General features: G+C 41.0%; 1 long non-coding RNA gene across 2 annotated transcripts in view; it reads left to right on the plus strand.

The window, feature by feature from the left end:
- Positions 1 to 652: 652 nt before the first annotated feature.
- LOC102015815 overlaps positions 653 to 18,512 on the plus strand; it is a 38,550-nt gene continuing 20,690 nt past the window's right edge. Inside the window, exons 1-2 of one of the 2 annotated variants that reach the window (XR_001232752.1) lie at positions 653 to 890; positions 1,958 to 2,237. This is a non-coding gene — a long non-coding RNA (uncharacterized LOC102015815). The remainder of the gene's footprint in view (positions 891 to 1,957; positions 2,238 to 18,512) is intronic. The other variant, XR_259892.2, reaches the window with a different exon arrangement.

Here is an 18,512-nt window from a genome sequence, read left to right on the forward strand (position 1 = left end):
ATGCCATCCTGCTTCGGAACCAGCTGACCAAAGACTGAAACTTACACAAGCTGCGTACCAAAATAAGCCTGTCCTCCTTTAAGTTATTGGTGTCAGGATTGTCCAGGGATGAGAAAAGTAACCAAACAATAGATATGTCAGTGCCCTCCCTATTGTATTAGTAGCACCTAACCTGAGTTCTTACCACGTAGTGGACTTTGCAGAACATTCTGCACACTGGACTCCTTCAAGCCTCAGAATGGACACTTGCAGAAGCTGTTATGTTATTACCCCCTTTGACAACTGAGAAAACCAAGACTTAGTTGGAAAGAGCCAGTCACTTCTTAAAAGTCATTGGGTTGCTGCGGTAGGTGGTGGGGCCAGAACTCAAAGCCAAGTGCCTGTGGTGGCCATGGAGACTCCTCCACCCCTTGTCCCTGCCTTCAAGAAAGGGAACAGTGCTAGAAAAGAGCAGGGTGAGGCTTGTTACGGGCTGCTGGAGGGGCTCCTCCCTACAGACACACAGCTCCAGGTTTTTAATGGATGTCTGGCCACATGGGGTTAATTTGAATCTGAATGTGAATCACACAGCCAGAGGAGAGGCGGCCGCCCGCAGCCAGGGAGCGCCTTGCTGCTTAGCAACGAGCAAAAACAAGCAGTGCTTGAGAAGGAAAGGAAATGATCTTCAGGGGTGGGCAGGGAAGGCTCCAAAAAGGGGGGGATCGCTGTGTGGTTGGAGTAGTTATGAGCTCCAGGCTCCCCAGCACTGGCCTTCGAAGCAGCCAGGAGAATCCTGCAGGGAGGACACACCCAGCGCTAAGTGCTTTTGTAGGCAAAAGAGGCTCTGCCAGGCATATTGTTCTTCAAGTCTGATGTCTATTTGATGGGCTCTCCCTGGCCCTATGAGACAGGTACGTGACACTGGGACTTAGAAGGCTTGAGCTAATCTGAATGTCTTCCCCTCATGGCTACCCGTCTTTATGTCTATGAGATACCAGGGCCAAAAGGAAACTAGAAAATGGAATACCTCACCCCATAAACCCATCCTTAACCTTGGCCTTCAGGCCACTACAGATGGGGCGCACAGGTGCCAGTCTTCCCTGGGCTGGCAGATGGTTGGGGGGACCCAATTCTCCAAAGCAGTACTGACTGAGAGGCTCTCAAGAAGACAATTTCACAAGCAACCCAGAAAGAAAGGATGAGGCATTTTAAGCTTCCAGCTAAAATGTGTGAGGTGAAATGCATACACATATCTTTCTTAGTAGGGCATTACTTCTGTTCCGTTATATAATTACAGAAGTACAGAAAAGCTGTCTCACAAACACCTCTGAAAATTTTATTATATTTTTAGTGAATTATTGTTAGTTTTGTTAGGGATGCTAAGGATATTGTGGGTATGGATATGAATAAATATATGTATGGATATAGATATGAATAAATATATGTATGGGTCTATGTATACCCACTACATATAATATTCTATACCCATGAGGTATTTTGAAATACAGTGAAATGAAATGGTGTCTAAGATATGCTTTAAAATAATTAAACTAAGAATAAAAAGCAACATTGTGAACGACTGATAATTTCTAAGCCACAAAAGTAGATGATAAATGTTATGGTTCATACCTAGATGTCCCCCTAAAGCCTTGTTTAATCATAGGTGGGACCTCTGGAAAATGATTGGATTATAAGGGTCTGTAGCTGTCTTGCTGTTAGGAGGTCAGCCTGGGTGGAAGAGGAGGGTTGGTCTCTTGGGCCTGGGGCCTGACCTGGAAGGTTACTATGTCCTTCCTGACTCCTCTAGTGATTCTCATTCTCTCTCTCTCTCTCTCTTTCTGTCTCTCTCTCTGTCTCTCTCTCTCTCTCTTACTCTCTCTCTGTTTCCTGTGCTTAGTTCCTTTTATTGGACTATTATTGCTATTTTATGTGTTTGCATTTTTTTTATGACAAAGACAGTATCATGGAATTTTCCCAGAATGAATTATTTTTGTCTGAGTAAATCAAAACCTCGTCAAAGTCTTCATACCTAACACCTATGCTATAGTTAATCAGACGACACTGTCGTTAATGTAAGGAATTCAGAGCTTGGCAAATTGAGGAGAAGTTTGTTTTGGAACAGGCCAGGCACCAGGAAGCTGGAGTCTTCAGGAATGCAGAAGCCGCATTCAGTTCCTAGGAAGTTGGGGAAAATCTTCTGCAAGGAGTTCTTTGAAGGAAATAACAAGTGAAGCCCCGTGGATAGAAGACTGAACTATGTGAGTGCTAGTTTGTTCCCTGCCAGTAGCAGGTCGTATGTGCTAATGTGTGGAGGCACAACGCAGCTCCTTGTGGATGGAGTGTGGCTGGGGCACAGGGACTTTGCAGGGATGTGGCAGGGAATAAAGCTAGAGAAGTCAGCTAGGCTCAGACCCAATGAAGAAATAGTTATTGAACTCAGACAGTGGGCCAGACAATGTGCTAGGGGTGGGAATGCAGCAGCAAACAAAACCGAGACAAGTCCCTGCCTTCACAGATGCGATAATGACCCAGGGTGAGTAAGGGTGAGGGTGAAGAGAAGACATAAAGGACATGACTGAAGTGTAGCATGAGTTATGCAGTGAGTGCTAGGGCAAAATACAGTGTACATTTTGGTTTGAACACTTGAAACACGTTCTGAAGGAGGCAAGGGAACAAGTCTTGCTGGTAGATGAGGGGAAAACGGTCCAGAAAGAGCAGTAGGGACCTTGAGTACTATCCTAATCCATTTGTGCTGATGTAACAGAACACCTGAGACTGGCTACTTAAAAAAAATAACAGAAATGTATTCCTCACTCTTCTGGAGGCTGGAAGTCCAACAGCAAGCCCTTGGCGGGCTCAGGGTCTTGTGAGGGACTGGGTTCCGCTTCCAAGATGGCAGCTTCAAGGCTGCAGCCTCACATGATGGGAGCAGAAAGGCCTTAAGCACTCCTTTCATATCTTTTATAAAGGCATCCATCCCGTTCCTGAGAACTCTGCCTCAGTGACTAATCACTTCCTGACGGCCCCACCCCTTAGCACCATCAAATTGGTGATGAAATTTCAGTGAACGAATTTGGGCAGCACACTGAGACCAGAGCAAGTACCAAAGGGAAAAACGGTATCCTCACAACTCCACGATAATGGATTTTAATCCAAGGATCTGAACAATCAAAGTTGAGTTTTTAAAGGAATTCTTTCATTCCTTTACATAGCAGGTAGGTTGAAGGAGGTGGAAGGCCAGGTGGGAAACAACTGTACAATTCCAAAAACAAGATGCTGCTTGAGTCTAAGTTAGGAGTGGGTGGGAGCTGCAGCTGGTGAGGCTGGGTGGGGAGCAAAAGGGAAAGAGGATGGTGAAACAGTGACCGGCAGGCTGTGGGGTGAGGTCCCAGCTGCCAACATGTCATTGTGCCCAACCTTGGTCTAGTGTCCTACCAGGACAAGGACCAGCAATCCTGCACCCTGTCACCCACACTTACCTGGCACATGAAGCATTGCAGCCCATACTTAAAGCCGGCATCTGTCTCCATGTGCCCCATGGACCACTCCATGGGAAAGGATAGACTTCACACCCCTGCTGACAATCTTTTTCAAAAGGAACAGCTCACCCAAAAAGGCACATGGCAAAGAGCATTTCCGAGTAGAACACGGCATCGAGCTCATTAACTGGCCTCAGAGCCACGCTTGGTTTCTGGGGGCATGTTGGCTGTACTACCATTTGTATTTGTTCTGCTCCATTAGGCTAATTTGTTTTTAGACATAAATTAAAGCTGCTGTCCCAAACCCACTGAGCTGCCTTTGCACAGACACGCCCATTTGTGTTGAATGAATTGGCAGGGAGAGCGGATGCAAAAGATACTTCTTTGATTTCATACTTAAGCCAAAAAGAAAAGTTGCCCACCGGTGCACCTAAACAATGAAGTAGTCGGACATAGAGTGGTACATGAAAAAGCCAGACTCCTGGGCCAGGTCAAATGTCAAAGTGCCACTTGATGTGGCCTTTGCTGTTTCACTTTTCACATCAAAAGCTCTTGGCCACTGGGAAGATCCAACAGGACTCCTGCTGGGCCCTGGGCCTTATCTAGCAGTTATCCAGGGACGCCTGGGTCAGGCGAGCAGGCAGGGGTGGTTAAAGTAGAATGAGCCTCCTCCACTGCTGTCATTGTGCTGAATGGCAGGAAGTCTCCTCCAAGTGCTCTTCCACTCGTGGGCCCCAGCAATTCAGGGGCTTCGCTGACTCAGCAGCTCTGGGTCAGAGGTCAGCAGCACTGGCTGCATAAGTCTTGGGAATCAGTGCAAAATAAAAATGTGGGGCTCTCTGTTCACAAGCTGGAGGGAGCGCAGCTAAGGAACTAACAAAGTTTTTGCCACCTTCTCCAGCCTGCAACTTGACCTGTTATGTGCTTTTCATTACTTAGTGTCCCTCTAAGTAAATAAAATTTAGAATTTTAAATTATGAGCATGATTTTATCATGTTCATCTTTATAGTATTCACTGCCAATGCTAAAGACAAATGGAAGAGCATTTAACTCTATGCATGAAATCACATGAATTGGGCTGGGTGTGGTGGCTCACGCCTATAATCCCAGCACTCGGGAGGCTGAGGCAGGAGGATCGTTGCAAGTTTGAGACAAGCCTGGGCTACAAAGTGAGAACAAGGCCAGCCTGAACTGCACAGAGAGACCCTGTCTCAAAAAAAAAAAAATCACATGAATTATACAATTTGTGTTTGCTGGCTTGTGCATGCATATGAATCTCATTCTTACCAGAACAGTAGCTATGTGCACATTCAACCCCAGTTTCTGTCCCGAGCTTGCAGATGAGGAAGCATGGACCAGAGGGAAAGGACTCAGGCTGTCCTCTCTTTTCCTTTCCCTTTGAACCATCATTTCCAGGGTAAATGGTTGCTTACTGCATGGACCTAACAGGTATAAAGTAGGATATGATCGGGGTCCTTGACTTGCTGTATTTACAGAACTCTTTGCCTTCTTTCTGAATCTGAAGTAACTTCTGGTTGGAAGAGAGCATGGTCTTTGGGACCATCAGCTCCCTGCCTACTCAGTTACAGACTTGACACCCTTACCTTGGCATGGTGTTGAGTCTCTCTCTATACCTACAGCTGTGAGTCCACTGGCCTGGAATGACATTGCAGGGAGCAGCAGACATGCATGGTATGCAGAACTTCACCTACAAAACACAGGTCAAACAAAACAATTACAAGTTCAAGACGTGCCAGCGTTAAGGCACGCACACTGCTGAGTGTGACTGTTGGTGACTACACAGTTCACATATTCATGAAGCTGGCCTACTTGTTTGAACCACTTATGGGGCTTTTTAAAAATCTATCTGGCTGAGCAGAAGCTGTGGAGGTTCTGATTCAATCAGTGAGGGTGAAGCCCATGTGTGTGTGTGTGTGAGTGTGTGTGTGTAAGAAATGAATTTAAAGAAACACAAAAGATTGCACAAATCTTGAGTGCATAGCTTGAATTTTCACAAAGCAAAGCCACCCGTGTTACCAGCATCCAGACCAAGAAATAGAATAGTCCAGAAACCCCCACAGCTCTTGCCCCCTCCCAGTCACTTCCCCCACTGCCTCAGTTTGGGTCTGAAGACCCATGGGGTAAAGGCTTGATGCCGACGGTGGTGCTCTCAGGAGGCAGTGGAACCTTCAAGAAGTGGAGCCTAGTGGGAAGTCTTTATGTCCCTGGGGGTCTCCCTCCACAGGGGGCTATGGGACCCCAGTCCCGTCCTCTTTTCTCACTTCCTGCATGAGGTGATGGTTATACTCCTGCCATGATGAACAACCTCTTCCAAAGACATAGGACCAAGTGAGCATGAACTAGAATTTCCAAAACTGTGAAAAAATTACCCCTTTCTCAGGTATTCTTTGTAAGGATTAAAATGTGTCTAACATGTCCATTAAACCTATCCCAAGTTCAAATGCTACAGATTAGTTTTGCCTGTCTTGATTTTATAGAAGTGGAAACATACAGTGTGTGCCCTTGTTTGCATGGTATCATTTCTAAAATGATATTTGCTCTATGCACCAGCATTTTTACACATGCAAAATAGTTCCTTCTTATTGCTATATAGTATTCCATCACATAGTCTATAATTTATCTATCAATTCTATTATCAGTGGGTTGTTTCTAGGTTTTGCTTCCACTAAAGAGTGCTACTGTATACATTTGTGTGCATGCCATTTGCTACACATGAATATAGGAGGGCAATTGCTATGCTGTTAGATATATACGTGTTTAGCTTTAGTACAGAACATATATACTACCAAAAGGCTCTCCAGTAAAGGCACTGAAGTATCCTGCTTTGGATCCTGGGTAAAAAAACATGTAGGTAAATTTTGGTGAAATCTGAATAAAGCCTGAAGTTCAGTTAATATTAATTGTTCAACATTATTTTCTTAGTTTTGACAAATGTACATGGTTTGCAAGATGTTAGCTTTAGAGCGAAACTAGGCAAAAGGTAGTGATGTCAGGTTTTGGGGTGCTGGAGTCTCCTTCTGAGGTGATTTCTAGATTCTTTTTCTCCTGAGCAAAGAATTGATCAAGACAAGCACAAACCATAGCAAAATTTTATTAAAGGTAGAAAAAGAAGTACACACTACAGGGTGAGTGTGGGCCATCTATGCAAGAGAGAACACAGTGGCAAAAACCCAATGTGGACTGCCCTTTTTGTACCACCCACTCCTCAGGCTGAGGACACATCTAGGTCATCTTATCAAACACCTACCTGAGTTTTCATGAGAAGTCCACATGCAAGGTTTTGGGAACTGTTCTACACGTGTTCCAGGATCTTGTCCTGCCTCCTTTACCAACCAGTTTGAGCCATGCTCTCTCTTCCTGTCTTATTAGTATATGAGAACTCTCTCATTTCTACAACTTACATGTACATCCAAAATGATTCCAAATTAAAATTTTTTTATTGAAAGAAAAGACTTTCTTAGGACCTGGCTTGCTAAGGATTACTGGATTAAGACAAGCATGTAAGGAATTAAAATAGCATTTACTTGACTGATTAGATTCACCTGGAAAGAATTCCTGTACTCATTTCTAGAAGATTGTAATTCTACAGATCTGCAGTGAGACCCAGGATGAAATTTTTAACAAGCATTCACCTGACCCTGAAGTGGGAAGTTTGAGAAATACCATATCAGAGTGCAGGGGAATTGGTATGGTTTTAAGAGCCAGTAAACTGGAATTCACACTCCAGCTCAGTTACTTACCAGCTGTGTGACTTTTCAGGCACTTAACATCTTAGACAATTAGTAATGTATTCAAACTGTAGGATCCCCAAGATGCTTAAATGAGGTACATACAAAATAGCTAGTACAGGGTTTGTGTTGTAGAGCTGACCCAGACACCTTGTATTCTGAGTTTTCCTGCTAAGGGGAAAAGACAAAATTAATAAATTGTGATTATATTTCTTAAACAAGTTACGTCAACATCCATGCACATTTTCCATAAGATACTGAACGTGAAAACAGTAAGGAATGCCAGCTCCTCTTTGAGTATCCTTTATTCAGAGATTTTTCTCCTTTACTCTTTTTCAGACAGTAAGAGAGAACTTTGCCTTTCATTGTGCCTAGACATTCCCACAGGGTTCTGCCTGAGGGAAAGCCACCGATTGCCCGTACCGAGGCCCCACACTTGGCTGCGGCAGTGAGCAAGGCCTTCTGTGTCCCCAGTTTCCAGCCAGCCACTCAGCACAGCCCCCGGAACAGCTGGCAGGTCCGACGAAATCCCTCCTTGGCAAAGGGCAGGAAGCAGTGTGGGCAAAGTATGAATACTGCCTAGCATTGTATTTCATGGGAAGTAAAAGGACAGTAAAATCCTCTGTCTGCTTTTGTGTCTGGATGTCCTGAAGCTTCTGCCTCATTGTAATGAGAAGAGTCCTCCCTAATTTGGCGAGTCCTAAGATAGTGTGCTGCAAATTGCCAGTTCTCTTGCCTCTGTAATGTATTATTTGAGTCCAATAATGCATTACATTTTCATCATCTGTGAGCGTCTTAGGATATTTTTTTCAAGCCCCTGAGACAACAGTCATGGAAAAGCCATTGGCTGAATGCTGAATTAGATGAGAGGTGATAAAGGATGGAGGCCTCTTGAGATGCAGTTTGAGGGGCTTACAGCAAAGGCATGTGCCAGAGCTGGGGAAGGCCAAGGGGAGAGGACTGATCGTCGGCTAGAAAAGGGGTTAGTCCTTCCCCAGGAAGGTCACTGTCACTGCCAGGTTGACTCTCACCAGCTAGTATCTAGGCCCACTGTATTCAAACTGTCGTGGTACAGCCAGGAATAGTGGTGCAGGCCAGCTGAAGCAGAGGGCTCACAAGGCTGAGCCCAGCCTGGCCAACTTAACGAGAATCTGCATTAAAAAAAAAAAATTAAAAAGTAGCTAGGACATAGCTCAGTGTCCTAGCTCAGACTGCATGCAGTCTCAGTGCTGCAAAACATGAATGAATGAATGAATGAATAAATAAATAAATAAATAAATACCACAGTACAACCATTCATGGTCCTACTGTCAAATGCCATCCAAGCCCAAGAATATACTGGTAGATAGTAACCTCCTAGGGATCGTTCACAAGTTAAAAAAGAAAAGAAACCAGAAAACAAGCTCTTAAGAGTAGTCAAAGCAAAACTAGAGAGCTTACTGGAAAAACATAAAGATATATAATAAAGCACAAATAAGGAAGAGCCAAATTGCAGAGGGGTCTAGCAGCAGGAAGGAGACAGTCACCCAGAACCCAAGCAGCGACTGGTCCGTCTCTATGGAGCTAGGAAGTCTTGGTCTCTGCATCTCTTAACATCTAATTCATTGCTAAACTGCCCTCGCACTGTCTCACAGTCTGTACAGATGGTCCAAAGTGATGCCCAAATTCCAGGGCTCTACCGCTGCCAAGCTCTAGCACCAGCAAACAACTGGCTGATGCTCTGACTCCTGGGAGATTCTTTTGTGCCCAGTTTGGGTCAGGAGCTGGCTGCCTGACAAGATCATGAAGTCAGCATGATCCCGCCCTTTAGTGTTTCACACAGTGATGGGGAAGGGCAGTAATGACCGGTGACAAAGCATTTTAATTTTAAAATTATCTAGGGATGGATCACAGTCTGCAGCTAGACTACCTTAATGTCCTTTCTCCCTTCATGCACTTGGCATGCATTCTGGAGAAGAAACGTTAACAAATTCTCCCAGGTCCAAGCCTGGTATGGAGGTGAGCAGAGATATCTTTGCCCCACCAGCAGCTTTGTAGTGTACCACTCACAAGCAGAAGGCACAAACAGGAGAGGCCATAAACTGTCACACAAAGGAAAAAAGACAGGGTGGAAAGGTTAGGAATGAAAAGGGATCTGATAGCAGGAAAGCTGGTTCCAATTAACAAGACAATGCAAGCCTTGACATTCCTGATGGATGTCAGCGGTTAAGTGCTAGCTGGACCTTCTGAGGTTACAACTCCCATTCAAACTCTGGCTATGGATGTCAACCTGAAACCCAAGGCCATGGGCTCCAGGCATCTGTGAGCCCTATGGATTAGTGTAGTGGCCTTGGGAGGCCCTTCCAGGCGGCCGCTTCCTCCCTGGGTACCATTACCCAGAAGCCAGGTGTACTCTGGGGACGCAACAATACCAAGTAATTAACAGAAAATGTTCTTGGCTGTGTCTCAGGCATATCCTTTTATAACGAGAACAAAGGGTTAGTTGATGAACTAATTCTTGGTGGGGAACACTGTAGCATCTATAATTAAATGAATGCTTAGGATTTTTGTTTGTTTGTTTTTCAATATCCCCATTATAATTTCAGTTTAGATAACTCCAGACCTCATGTTTCCTAATTTATTATTGCTTGCTATGGTCCTCTGGGACCCAGTGATTGAGTTTTATTGGCATCATTATCATATCCACCAACAAGCTCATCTTCCTGAACTAAATCAGTCAAAGCCAGATGGCTGGCCCACATCGTTCCCCAGCAGAGGTGCCCAGACTGGAAGCCAGTCTCAGCAAAGAGATCAGTGTGCTTCTTTGGCCAGTGACACCAACAATCTGTCACTTGTTGGCCAGATACAAATGAGGCTGTGCCTGGTCAGGTCTGATTGTGGGCAAAAAAGTAGAAGTAGAGGGACCCTTGAAGAAGAGAAAAGAAAAATGTGAGGTTCCAAAGGGATTGCCCCTCAAAGGACCAGAGTACAAGTCCATCGCTGGCAAAAATAGATGACCTTCTGGGATACAAAAATCTACATACTTGGTTGACAACCAGGAAATTCCAGGATAAGATGTTGAAATTCCATCTAAAACATGCATATGGACAGCCTCCATCCTCTCCTTCTTATAACCAAAACAGGAAAATAAAAAATTATAATTTTAGATGCATTTTACAGTGATACAAACACAAAGAGATCATCTAAATCCAATGTCTTCTTTTTACTCAGGAGACCAAAATGAATTCATATCTCAGTGTGATATTAAAGATTAAAAGAAAAACAATCTACATGCCTCAAAGACTAACGTCCAAATATGGTGTGCACCGGATTTGCCTCCTGTGAGGCCTGGGGAAGTCTTCAAAATATGAGCCTTGATTACTTCACTTAGAAAGTGGGAACACAAGTTGAGTACCCTTGAAGTTCTTGGGACCAGAAGTATTATGGATTTTAGATTTTTTTTTTTTTGTATTTTGGAAGTTTTTGTATATATTAGGAGATATCTGGGTAGGACCTAAGTCTAAACACAAAATTCATTTATGTTTCATATAGATCTCATGCACAGAGCCTGAAGGTCATCTTATAGAATATTTTCCATGTTCTTGACCCCAACCTGTCATACGAGGTCACATGAAGAATTTTCCATTGGTGCTGTCATGTTGGTGCTCAAAATGTTTTGGATGTTAGGTTTTTGCATTAATAATGATCAACCTACAGTAATGTTATTGGCTTCTGTGAGAACTGACATAATATGTACAAGTACCTAACAAACACCAGCACCCGGCATTCATTAAGGAAATAGAAAATGTATTTTAAAAACACTGCACTATTAGGAAGTGAAGTAGCTGAAAGGACAGGACTCTTCAAGGGACTGTTCCTTCCTGATCAACCCTTACCATGTTGGGGAGCTCAGGAGAGAAGGAAGGCCTTTGGGGTGAATGCACCCTATTTCTGATGACATAAGGTCAAGGGCTTTGGGTGATTTTTCCTGGGCAGCTGAAATTCACATACCATAGGTAGTTTGCAAACGCTTTTGAGGCTTAAATCCTCCTTGACCCCTAGGTCCTTTTCCAATTGAGATGCTGTCAGAGTCATCAAAAGGATGACTGTTTGATGGGCAGGGAGGAAGCCTTCCACCACATCCCATAGTGCTCACTCTTCCATACCCCAGTTCTGCATCAGAAGACATCAACTGTTCCACCATTTCCTCTGTTTTTCTGCCTCTCCCTGTTTAATTAATAGTCAAGAAGATGTTCCCAACTGAATCGACCATTCTAGGACTGAATGCTGTGATGAGTTGAATTATGTCCCCCTCAATCCATATGTTGATGTTCTAACCCTCTAGTACCTCACTATGTGAACTTAGGTGGAAATATGATTGTTGTGAATGTAATTACTTACCATGAGGTCATACTAGAGTAGGTGGTCCCTAATCCAATGTGACTGGTGACTTTATAAAAGCAGGAAATTTGAACACAGAGATGCAAGCAGGAAGGACATGTTGCGAAAATAAAGTAGAGATCAGGGTGATGTGTCTAAAGCCAAGGGCTTCTAAAGATTGTGAGCAAACCATAGGAAGCCAGGAGGGGGAGTGGGCAATGAGAAAATTTGCAAAGCCTGAGAACGCATGGACTCTGCCACACTTAGATCTCGAACTCTCAGCCTCCAGAGCTGTAAGACAGAACCTTTCTGCTATGTCCAGTTTGTGGTTCTTTGTTATGACAGCCCTAGCAACTTCATTCAAATAGCAACCACTTCTTCTTGGGAATAAAGCCACCCTGGGGTGGCTCGTAGCCTTGTACTGGTATCATGCGCACTGAGCACTGTCCCTACTCTGGCTTCTGAGCCCTCCTGATCCTCTATCATCAAAGCAGCTCAGTGATCTGTGTACTCAAGTCCCAGTGTGGAAAACAGTCAGCACCACACAGGATAGAGTAGGGCAAGTCAGCACCACCGTTATCCCAGGTCACATCCCTAACCTCTGGCCTCCCATAATCAGACAACAGACTCTAGAGATGATAACACAGATTGGCCATATTTTGAAGCCTTGCTCCACTCCCTTATTAGGAAAAACTATGCTCTGCGAAGTCTTGCAGACTGGAGTATCTGTTATGAATCTGAGCCTTCAGATGAGAGCCAATGTCATTTTCTCTCTGCAGTAAAAATAGAAGAAAATTAAAAGAGGGAAGAAAATATAAGACACCACTCTTTCTGTCCCTCTGTGTCTCTCTCTTGTCTTTCTGTTTCTTTCTCAGTCTCTGTCACTCTGTACCTCCCCCACCCACCCACACATATACACACAGCGCACACCTCCACAGACAAATTATTTTCTGCTAAAATAGTCTCTTTTTCTTACTGTGCATTCACAAGAATAGAGATATTGGTTGCTGTCCCCTGTGGTAATGATGATAAATATGCCAAGGTCACCAGCCTCATCAGGCATTGAGACCACTCACTCTGTCAAGCACAGATAATCACTTACCTGGTGAGACTAGTTGCCTATACTTCAATCCATGCCTACGATGTAGCTGAAATGTTCCTTATCTCACAAAAACACTTGTTTTTCTGGTGCAAGAAGAAATTCATAAATTATTGGCAGGCACTGAATTTTTTTAAAAAGTCTCAGTCATTTTTTCAGGGAAGAAGTAACCAAAGAATGAGAACTAGGTAGAATATATATATATATTGGCAATATCTTCTTCTATTTCCTAGCAAGCAAAAACTTCAATAGGTCTAACTAATCAATAAAAAATTCCTCTTAATTTCCTTCCTAATAGAACTAAGGCATTATAAAGATTATTTTTAATTCTATAAGCATTTATTTAGAATCTACTATATGAAAAATACCAGGCTAAGTTATGAGAATACTAACATAAATAAGACATAGTAATCTCAGGTTTATTCTAAACAACCTGAAGTCTACAAATAGTACACAAAGGGAAGGAATGTGTATCATTTTCCAAATGCTCACTTTTTGAGAACTCTATATTCATTAAAGACAGAATAGGTAGAATTATGCTGTAGAATTTGACTAATTAGTCAAATGTCCCATCTTCCGGCATCTGTCACTTATCACATAGTGATGACTATGTGAATGTATATATGCGTGGAATAATAGCCATTAAATCACTTTCCCTGAATGTGAATGGAAATCACTCATGTGAACTGTATCTGGCAGGTGCGTCTCAGTGGGAAAAGACTGAATTGCTGCTTTGCAACTCTTGACAATAGGCAGGCACTGAGGAACCCTGTGCTAGCCAGGCACTATGGAGACAGAGAGAGGAATTCAAGAGAGAAGTCTTGAGCTCACAGATCAATAAAAATGACAGCTACAAACAAGAATCTGAAAACAAGGGAAAGAACTAACCATTCACTGTACAGCGATATGAAAACTGAATGTTTGATACTGGCTATCACCATTTACATATGACACAAATTAAGAAAACAGGCAGAAAATAAAGGCCAGACTAATTCAAACCAAAGGATGACTTTTAAATTACTGAGCTGGGGGGAAAAGTCTTCATGATGAATTGCAAAACAAGCCCTGGGTATTTTATCAGTCATCACATGCATACACAAGGTGGCAAGTGTCAGGACTGATAGCAAGGACTCTGGAGCCTACAAGCCTGGCTTTGAACACAGCTCCAGCATCTCCACAGGACTCGGGGTCATTGGTTAAGATGCATAACTGCCCTGTTCCTCAGGGTAATCTCTATAATGAGACAATACCAGTGCCTACGTCAGAGGCAGGTACTGTGAGGACTGAGTGAGGTAGCACAGGGATAACTGTTAAAATAGCGTCTGACAAAAAACTTATGCTTATAAAAGCCCATTAAATAAACAAAGTACCCTTCACCTCTGCTGTGCTTGATTTTTTTTACATAAGCAAAGAAGTACTTGTATAAAATCAAGGTTAAAAAATATCAAATAGAGATTCTCCCTTCCATAAGACGTGCCATGTTGTCAGTTAACCATACCTTTGATGTAGGCAATATTAAAAGTAAGCATTTTTGTTTTCTTCATAACAGTGAGCTGTCTTTTGTTGTCAAAATTTTGAGATTTGGTGACAGTTGTGAGTATTAAGTGGTTTTCTTACTGGTGAGGAACATTTGTGAATTATATGCAAAAATAATTATGCAAAAATAATTCACATTTGTGAATTATTCCCTTCTCTAACCAATTTTGGTTTCAAATTGAGAATCTGCTTAAAATTCAGTATGTGTGATAGAAATTTATTGCTTTTGTGAGACAAGGCTCCTTCCTAAGCAAATGCAATTTTAGAAAAATGTCTGTGAGCTTTTATAATAAAATATTTGATGATGTTCTCAAGTTCACACCAAAATCTTCAACCATAGAACTTTAAAAAGTACACAATTGTTTACTTTCCTTCACTTAAACTTTTTCATGTCATCCAAATGTAATCTGATTTATAGAGCTATTTATTACAAATGTACTCTTACATTAATTTTATTTGGAAAACATCCTCTCATGTTTTATATAATGTTAGGAAAAAGAGTTAAGTAAAAAAGAAAACATATTCCTAGATATTAATCTGTACATACTAGTAAAAGTACTAAACAAATTTAATTTTAATTTAAGAACATCATTTATGTGTACAAACCGTTCAAGTGACAGTGTAGAAAATCAAGAAAATGTCTTCTGTAGGTAATAAATACTGCTAAAAAGAAACTATTAAAAATTAAAGTTATGAACAGGAACATGAAAACAGAAGATGTAGCTATCCTATTTTCAGATGAGGTAGACGTCAAGCCAAAACTGATCAGAAGAGGCAAAGAAAATCACTAAATACTGGTTAAGGTCCAAATGAACAGCAAGAGATCACAATTATTAATGTATATGCACTGAAGACCCAACTTCATAAAACATGTACCACTGAACATAAAAGATCAGGTAAATATAAATATAACTGGGGACTGCAATAGCCCACTGTCACAAACATACAGATCAACTAGACAAAAATTTCAAAGAAATATCATAGTTGAATAAAACCTTGGAACAAATGGACTTTATAGATATCTTCAAAGTAGTTCTACCCAACAACAGAGTATGCATTCTTCTCAGCAGCACATGGAACTTTTTCCAAAAAGGACCACATACTAACCAATAAAGTGTGCTTAAGTAAATGCAAAAAGTTAAAATTATACCATGTATATTACCAGATCATAGCACAGTGAAACTAGAAATCAATGGCAAGGGAAACCATAGAAATTATGTAAAAAATGAATGAAAATTAAACTATATAGTATTAAATAATCAGTGGGTTACAGAAGAAATCAGAGAAAAAATAAGATACTTTCTAGAACTAACCAATAATGCCAGTAAAACATATCAGAACTTGTAGGACACAAGGAAATTGGTCTCAAGAGGGAAATTTATAGCTATGAATGAGAACATCACAAAAACAGAGCGTACAGGTAAATAACCTAGTGATGTAGCTCAAGGTCCTAGAAAAACAGGAATAATCCCAACCCAAAGCTAGTACAAAGAAGGAAATTGTAAAAGTTGAAGCAGAAATCAAAAAAATTGGGACTAGAAATAAAACACAAAGAACTAATGAATCAAAAAGTTGGTTCTTCAAAAGAATAAACAAGCTGGGGATTTAGCTGAACAGCAGAGTGCTTGCCTGGCAAGTGTGAGGTCAGGAGTTCAGTCCCCAGTACCAAAAAAATAAATAAATAAATAAGGTAAACAAACCCTTAGCCAATCTTACAAAAAAAAAAAAGACCCAAATCAATACAACTAGAAATGAAAAAGACAAAATTACAATGGACACTGTCAAAATCCAGAAGATTATTAGCAATTACTTCTCAAACCTGTATGCCAATATACTGGAAAATTCAGAAGAAATTGATAAATTCCTAGAGACATATGAATTAACAAAATTGAATCAAGAAAATACAAAAACCCTGACTAATCCAATAACAGGCAATGAAATTGAAGCAGTAATAAAAAAATCTACCACCTAAGAACAGCCCAGGTCCAGATAGATTCTCTATTGAACTCTATAAAAACTTCAGGAAATTTCTAACACTAATAATCACCAATCTCTTTAATGAAATTGAAAGGGAAAGAGAATTCCCAAAATCATTCCTGGAAGCTAGCATTACCTTGATTCCAAAACCAGACAAAAATCCAACCAAAAATGGAACTATAGGCCAATTTCTTTAGTGAATATATGCTGTTGGGAGAGGCTGAAGCTGGAAACTGGTCATATGTATGAGGGCAGGACAGAACCCGAGTGCCTCAAGCAGCCAAGCTACCTCAGTCTTGAGAAAAGCATCCTTCCTGGACAATTCAGTCATTAGTTGCTAAGCAACCTTGCCTCTTGTGATACTAATTTTGTAAAGGTATAAACAAATGCCCCTACTGTTATTGTTAGGTCCTCTTATCTAACAGGTATAGAAGTTGCCTCCACCTGACCTAGCTATTTGTCTCTTGTCTGTCTTTTCCTCATTCCCTTTGCCGTTTCTCCCCAGGGTACACCAGAGACCAATGAGTCCCTACAATATGGTAGATGCAAAAGTTCCCAACAAAATACTGGCAAATGAAATGCAATAAATCCTCAAAAAGATCATACATCATGACCAAGTGAGCATCATCCCAGGGATGTAAGGATAGCTCAGCATATTCAAATTCATAAATGTAATACATCACAAAAATAGAAGCAAGGGCAAAAATCACATGATCATCTCAACAGAAAAAGCCTTTTACAAAATCCAACATCCACTCATGATAAAAAAAAAAAAAAAGAAGAAGAAAATAGGTGTAGAAGGACCTTATCTCAATCTGGTAAAAGTCATTTATGACCAACCTACTGACAACATCATATTAAATGGGAAAAAACTGAAAGGTCTTCCTCTAAAATCAAGAATAAGACAAGGATGTCGACTATCACCATTCCTTTTCAATATACATGGAAATATTAGCAAGAGCAATTAGGCAAGAGAAACAAGTAAAAGTAATATGTATAGAAAAGGAACAGATTATTATTATTTGCAGGCAATATGATCCTCTACATGGAAGACTCCAAAAAAGACCTACCAAAAGATGCCTAGAATTAATAACTAAATGCAGCAGTGTAGCAAAATACAAAATCAACACAAGGAAATCAATAGCATTTGTATATATCAGTAATGAACTCATTGAGAAATAAATTAGGAAAAAGTACCATTCAAAATAGCACAAAGAAAAATCATATGCTTAGGAATTAGCATAATGAGGAAGTGGAAGGCCTGTAAAATAAAAACTATAATATTCTGAAATAAAGCTATGGTACATCAGAAAATAGAAAACCAGCATGGTACTGGTACAAAAACAGTTTGAGATTTGTTACCTCAGAATGTGGATCAGTGGAATAGAATGGAGGATGCAGAAATAGCCCTAAGTGCATTGAACTATGTGACCTTTGACGAAAGGCCAAAAACATACACTGGAGGAAAGAGCCTTTCTGAAAAAGGTTCTGGGAAAGCCGGCTTACCACATGCAGAAGACTGAATTGTGACCCATCTCTCTCACCATGTACTAAACTAAAATCAATGTGGATCAAACAGCTAAATGTTAGAATAGGAATTCACTTTGCTAGAAAAATAAAATAAGCAAAACTCTTAGATAAAAAGTAAAACTCTTGAAGCAAGAATTAAGCAAGTAAGCGAGAATTTTCTGAGTCTAATCCTGATTGCATGGGAAATAGTACCAAAAATCAACAAATGCTATCATATCAAATTTTAAAAGCTTCTTTATAGCAAAAGAATCAACCACTGGAGGAAAGAGGCAAATTATAGAATTGGAAAAAATTTGGTAGTACAGCTCAGACAGAGGACTAATGTCAGAAACATATAAACAACTCAAAAAATTACATCCCCTGAAAACAAGAAAATCCAATCAAAGTAAGGGGAAGTTAAGTGAATAGAATAGACACTTCTCAAAAGTAAAAATGGCCAATACATACATAAAGCAATATTCAACGTGTCTGGTCATTAAAGAAATGCAAATTGAAACAACACTGAGACGTCATCTTACCCCAGAAAAAATGGCCATTATCAAGAAATCAAATAATAACAAATGCTAATGAGGCTACGGGAACAAGGAATCCTTCTATATTGTTGGTGAGAATATAAACCACCATGATCACTATGAAAATCTGTACGGAGATTTCTCAAAAATATAAAACTAGAAATTTCATTTGATAGTGCCCTTTAAGGCATCTTCTTAAAAGAATTAAAGACGTATCACAGTGATACATCCAAACTCATGTTTATAGCAGCACAATTCGTAATAGCTGGATCTTGGAGGCAGCCTGTATGTC

This window comes from Chinchilla lanigera, unplaced genomic scaffold (genome assembly GCF_000276665.1).
Source record: "Chinchilla lanigera isolate Chin_1 unplaced genomic scaffold, ChiLan1.0 scaffold00009, whole genome shotgun sequence".
NCBI lineage: Eukaryota > Metazoa > Chordata > Mammalia > Rodentia > Chinchillidae > Chinchilla > Chinchilla lanigera.